We start from the raw sequence: 5,995 nt of genomic DNA, 5'->3' as shown, positions 1-5,995 counted from the left end.
AAAAAAGGAAATAAAAAGTATACGGATTGGGAAGAAAAAAATAAAACTGTCTTTATTCACAGCTGACATGATCGTCTATGTAGAAAATTTGAACGAATAGATAAAAAATCTCCTGAACTAATAAATACAGCAAGTTTTCAGGATAAAAATTAATATAAAAAGTTATCACTTTTCTGTACAACAGCAATGAACAAGTGGAATGTGAACTTAAAAACACATTGGCATTTACACTAGCACCCCCCAAATATTAAATACTTAGGTATAAATGTAACAAATTAAGTACAAAATCCATATGAGAGAAAATACAAAAAACTCTGACAAATGGAGTTGAAGAAAAACTTAAATAACAGGAGAGACATTCCATGTTCATGGACAGTAAGACTCAATATTGTCGAGAAGTCAGTTCCTCCCAAATTGATCTGTAGATTCAGTGAAATCCCAATCAAAATTCCAACAGGTTACTTTGTGGATACCAATACACTGATTCTAAAGTTTAGGTGGAGGGGCAAAAGACCCAGAATAGCCAACTGCCCTAAAAAATAAAGTTTAGTAATTATTAAAAAAAATATTGCCAGTGAGGAAGAGCCTGCAGAGCAAATGGAGCAACCAATTAGAGGAAGGCATTTCTAATACACTTTTGCAAATATTGATAATCAGATAAATCCAACCTGCAGATGAAAAGGTATATGTATTGGCTTTCTTTTGCTGCATAAAAAATTACCACAGGCTTAGTGGCTTACAACGACATACATGTCTTATTTCACAGTTTGCAAGGATCAGGAATCTAGTCTGGATCCTCTGTTTAGGGTCTCCAAAGGCTGCAGTCAAGGCGTCAGCTGGCTTACATTCCTCTCTGGAGCTCAGGGTCCTATTAGCACTCATGACTGTTGGCAGAATTCAGTTCCCAGAAGTTGTACAATCGAGATTCTCATTCTCCTGCTGGCTGCTGGCCAGGGGTTGCTCTCAGCTCCTTGAGGTGCCTGTAGTGTCCTGCCACTTGGTTCCACCCACAGGTCCTCTCATACATAGAATCTCTTCCTTCAGAAAGGGCCCAGTTCTTTTAATGCTGGTACCTGATTAAGTCAGGACCACATAGATAATCTCTCTCTTTGGGTCAACTAAAAATCAACTGGTTGGTAATCTAATCATGAAGGTGGTGTCCATCATATTCACAGTTCAGCGCTCGCTTAGGGGAGGGGAGTACACAGGACATGCCTGTGGGGGTAGGAATCTTGGGAGTCACTTTAGAATTCTGCCTACCACAGTGAGTCTTTCTTGTGGCCTGTACAAGACAAGAACGTAACCACAGCCAGATGAAGGTGGCCATATAGTCTAGTAGCTTGAAGCTCTGCCCCTGGAGTCAACTGGCTTCAGCAGGTTTTACTGAGCCACCAAAGCAAGCTGCACAGCCTCCCTGGTTTCCTGTCTGTGAGATGCAAATAACGACAACCCCAGTTCACAGGCTTGTACAGAAGACCACTGAGCTCAGCCAGCAAAGCATTTGTTTGGGTGCATGGCCCACAGGACTCTGGTTAGTGAGCATCCTGCACGAGGATTATCCCACAGTTACTGTGAGGCTACGGCCGCACATGTGAGGTTATCTTGTGTTTGCCGGTGCCACCATGCTGCTGTCAAATCTGAGCACTGGAAAGGAGCCAAAGACCTTTCCAGATGGGAATTTGTAGATGGGATGGGAATTCTGCAAGCCAAGTATGAGTCTGCTTGAGGGTGTGGGGTACAGGCTGTAGGAAACATGGGGATCCAATAGACCCTGCCCATGGCCACATCTCCAGCCAAACTCCCAAGTCCTGGTGCGGCAGAGTGGAGCTGTCATCATGGAATGGGGGCATCCAATGTACCACATGAGGTTGCTAATGTCCCTGCTAACTGCTGTGCACAACCAGGACAACTAGGGCCCCTCCTGAGGCCCTGAGCACTGAAAATTTGGCTGCACATTCCTGTGCTGTAGTCCTGCTCCTCAAACCAAGCCCCCTTGTGGCCTGATATTGGAACTTAAAGTGCTTTCTTTCTGGGAAACAAGTTGCATGAAGCCAACACCCTGCAGGGCCCCATGAGAGTTACTTAACAGCTTTGCTTTCAGTATCAAAACAGGACCTGCCTGGGAGTGCGGTCATTAGTGAGCACTGCTGGCACTGCACCTCCCATGGTAATTATTGTTATCAGGAGGTGCTCATCAAGAATGTGGAGAAGTGTTTTGCACGAGGCCGTGTTTATTAAAATGCAAATCATCTCATGCCACCCTCTCCCCTTCAAGCTTTGGAAATCAAAGAGAATGATGGAGTGCATGTTTATTTTAAGTCAACTTTCCCACCAACCCAGTCCTATGGCTTACAGTTGAAGTGTTGGACAACTACATGCCTTTTAGCAGTGGAAACTGTTTCATATTGTTCTACCTTTAAAAAAGGAAATATCAGCAAGTGGGAGTTCGGTCCAATTATGGCTGGAAAGGGGAATATGTATCTCTGACACTTACATAGACTCGAGACCCAGGCTGGTCCACGTGCCACCACCAGCCACATGTGTCTATTGAACACTCAAAACTTGGCTGATCCGCACCGAGATCTGCTATATGTGTAAAACACACACTGAACTTTGAGGACTTAGAATGGGAAAAAGGATGACAAATAACTCATACATACTTTTTTGGTACTGATTACACTATGAAATGATAATATTTGGGCTATAGTGTGTAAATCACTTTTATTATAAAAATTAATTCCATCTGCTTTTTACTATATTTTCAAGTGACGTCTAGGGAATTGGCAATTACAGATGTGTCTCATGTTCTATTTCTGTCGGTCAGGGCTGCTCTGGATGGAATGAGGGCACTGGCTCAAACCTTTGCCCTCTTGCTTGGAATAACCCCCCTTTTGGACATTCTGCTTCTGCCGTAGCTGCCCCCAACCTCTCCAACCCCCAGAGCCTGAGGACTCTGGCTTGCATGGAATGGGCATTGCCTGCTCAAAGTCCTTGCATAGCAGCCCTGTTGTCTGGCTCATGCCATGTGCGTGATGCACCTTGTCCCCCTCCCAGCGACTTTCATGTCCTGGCTTCCCACTCCAGGCCTGTGGTTCCCCTGAACCACCACGTGAGCTGTTCTGCTGCATGGAATCCCTCCAGCATTACCATTCCTGGGACCTCCTGTCCCTCCCCAAGACCATGTTCCCTCCCACCTCCCCTGTGCAGTCTTCCCTGATACCCTGCCCCTGGATCGAGTCAGGGGGTCCCTCCCTGTGTTCTTACTGAGCCTTGGCTGTGTGTCTATTACAACCCATTGGCACTGTGCTGAAACTCTGTTTACATGCCCATCTCCTCATTAGGCTGCGTGCCCCTCAAGGGTAGGAAATCACCTCTTTTTATCTGCATATCCATGACAATCAGTAAATATTTGTGCCATGCACATGGAATGAAAGAGTCTGAGGGTAACTAGCACTTGGTTGCTAACATTGCTCCACTTCATAGTGCCTCACCAATGGCTGTGGTACTGCAGGCTTTATTTTTAATTATTAATTATATGTTTATTTTTATTGTTGTTTCTAAAATAACAATAAAAACCACTGCAAGGAGTAAAGCCAGTGGCACTCCTCTGGAGGGAAGAGTCTGAGGTGCTCTCTCTTCCCTTTCCAGGTGATCAGCCTCTCTTGGGTCTCCCACGCCTCTGGCGAGCCGTGGGACTCTTGGTTTGTTATGGTGGGTGGAACCACCACCACATGTCAGTTAGCCACCTGCTGGGACTGCAATCTTGCTAACATAAAGCATGGAGGGTGGTTGGCTGCCTGTCTGTTTTCACAGGAGATAAAAATCTCCTGCTTTGTGCTGGGCAGGTCAGTGTTTGTGTAGTTTAGCATGCAAGTCTGTTTGGGGTTGTTGAGGCCACCTTGCTTCACCCAGTAGCCTTGCCCTGACACGCTGTTCCCGCATGAGGACTTGACTCCTGGCACAGGCTGTGGCCTGATTTGCCTTCCCTCTGCTGGACCCCAGGGCAGGGCTCCTTTCCAGGCACTGCCCCCTTCCCGCTACAGTGTGCAGATTCAGACAAGGGGTTTTGCTCCAGGGAGGCCCTGATTCAAGGTAACTCAACATGCAGAAAGCTAACTTTTAGTCACATGGGTTGATTAGGAGCGATTCTCTCCCTGAAAAAGGAGCTTCCTGGGGGACTCACTCCAAGTTTTTGTAAGGAGTCAACCAACATTACTTGATGAAAAATAATCTTTGATTTATAATTTAATTAGCTCTTAGCTTTACAAGCATACACCTTTGTTAAGTGGAAACCCAACTCATTTTTGGTTAGAAAAGCAAAGAAAGTTTTGCCTGTCCAAAAAACAAAAACAAAAGCAGGAAAACAAACATACAAAGAAATCTACTAACTCACTTACCCACTGAAAGAAAGTGAGCCGAGATGCCGGGTTCCATTCAAGCTTTATTAAAGAAAGAAATCTGCTGGGCTGTGCTCAGAGTGGCACAGGGCCCAGGGCTGTCCTGAAAATGGTGGACAGCACCAGGTGTGGGGGTGGTAGAGCTTATATTGGTATGTTGGCGCCAAGAACTGGGTGATACCATCAAGGAGGGTCATTATGCTAATGTAGATCCGGGTGGAGAACTGTGTCCTTGCGGAAGCAAAAGGGGTTTCTGTTTAAGTCAGGTGGCTTCTCGTAAAGGGAAGGGGGGAGGGGAGGGGAGGAAATGGGTGGCGCCATTTTGTACTTGGGCTTGTCTAAAGTGGCGCTGGTTATGTTGCAGATCTATTACCCACAAAACTGTAAGGGGATCCACCGAAAGCTGCAGAGCAGGAGGGCAAGGAAGAAGGCATCAGGCACTCCTCTGTGAAGGAGCAGGGCCCATGTGCCACAGCGCACCTTCTGGCTTTGTGGGACCCAGCTCCTGTCCAGTGACACTGGCTGGCTGGTTGCATCATGTCACAGAGAGTCTCCCAATGCCGTATTGCATTTCTCCATCGTGCAGGCCCTCCCCCAGGACCACCTGGAGGTTGCTCTTTGCTCAGCTGGACCCAGATTTGAAACTTTAAGATGTGCATCATTTTCCTGTGGGTCACTGGTATTGTCATGGTGGGCTGTTTAGGGATAGGTTGGTTCCAAGTAGTTGCCAGTCCGGCCAGCCCTGTGTGGCCCTGAACACAGCTGCCAACATCCTTCCTGCAGCTCTCCTGGTGGGTGGCATGAGAAGTCACTGGCCCAGCAGCCGGGAAGCCAGCTGTCCCCTGCCACTTTTCAGAAAAGGTGCTGGTGCTGGGAGGATGCAGTTGCATGAGCTCAACAACTGTCCTTGTTCTCTGTCCTTCTCCAAGAAGGCGTGACACTAGCGCAAAAGTCATGCAGCACTTGCTACTTCCTCTGCAAGTTTATGCAGCTCAGGTCTTCCAGGTCTTTCTCATCTGTTTTCTTTCATCTCTTTTTAAAATTCAAGTGCTGCCCTTATACTGACTGAACACTCACTGCATGTAGTCAGAGACTCAGAGCATGCGGGGCTGCAGAAAGATGCTGGGCTCAAAGTTGGTGGATGGTTTCTGGATCCTTCTTGGCCCTCAGGTTCTGCGGGCTCAGTTTACCCACAAGGCTTCAGTTGAATCATCTGTAAGATGAGCACATGGTTCTACATAATCTGTAAGGTCTGTTCCCTCAAACTGTCTATAGAGGCCGGCCCGGTGGCGCACTGCTACAGTGTGCCGCTTGGGAGCGTGGTGGCGCTCCCACTGAGGGTTCGGATCCCACATACAGACCGGTTCCCACTCACTGGCTGAGCGAGGTGTGGGAGCAACACCGAGGGTTGCGATCCCGTTGCCGGTCCCGGTCCGGTACAGGCGCGACACTGAGGGTTGTGATCCGTTGCCGGACACGAAAAAAGACAAAAAGGAAAAAAAAAAACTGTCTATAGAGCCTATGAACAAATAAAATCACTACAATGAACCAGTTGTCAATGCCCTGTGTCCACTCTGTACACATAAAAGACCATTCAT

The 5,995-nt window shown here is 47.2% G+C and overlaps 1 long non-coding RNA gene across 2 annotated transcripts in view; it reads right to left on the bottom strand.

Annotated features, from left to right (window-relative positions):
* Nucleotides 1-4,698: 4,698 nt before the first annotated feature.
* Nucleotides 4,699-5,995, bottom strand: part of LOC103593990 — a 9,525-nt gene continuing 8,228 nt past the window's right edge. For both annotated transcript variants that reach the window (XR_550807.1, XR_550806.1), the window contains exon 3: nt 4,699-5,610. This is a non-coding gene — a long non-coding RNA (uncharacterized LOC103593990). The remainder of the gene's footprint in view (nt 5,611-5,995) is intronic.

Source organism: Galeopterus variegatus, unplaced genomic scaffold, assembly GCF_000696425.1.
Source record: "Galeopterus variegatus unplaced genomic scaffold, G_variegatus-3.0.2 Scaffold1457, whole genome shotgun sequence".
NCBI classification, from domain to species: domain Eukaryota; kingdom Metazoa; phylum Chordata; class Mammalia; order Dermoptera; family Cynocephalidae; genus Galeopterus; species Galeopterus variegatus.
The sequence above is the reverse complement of the archived record's forward strand: the minus strand, read 5'-3'. Positions and strand labels throughout refer to the sequence as shown.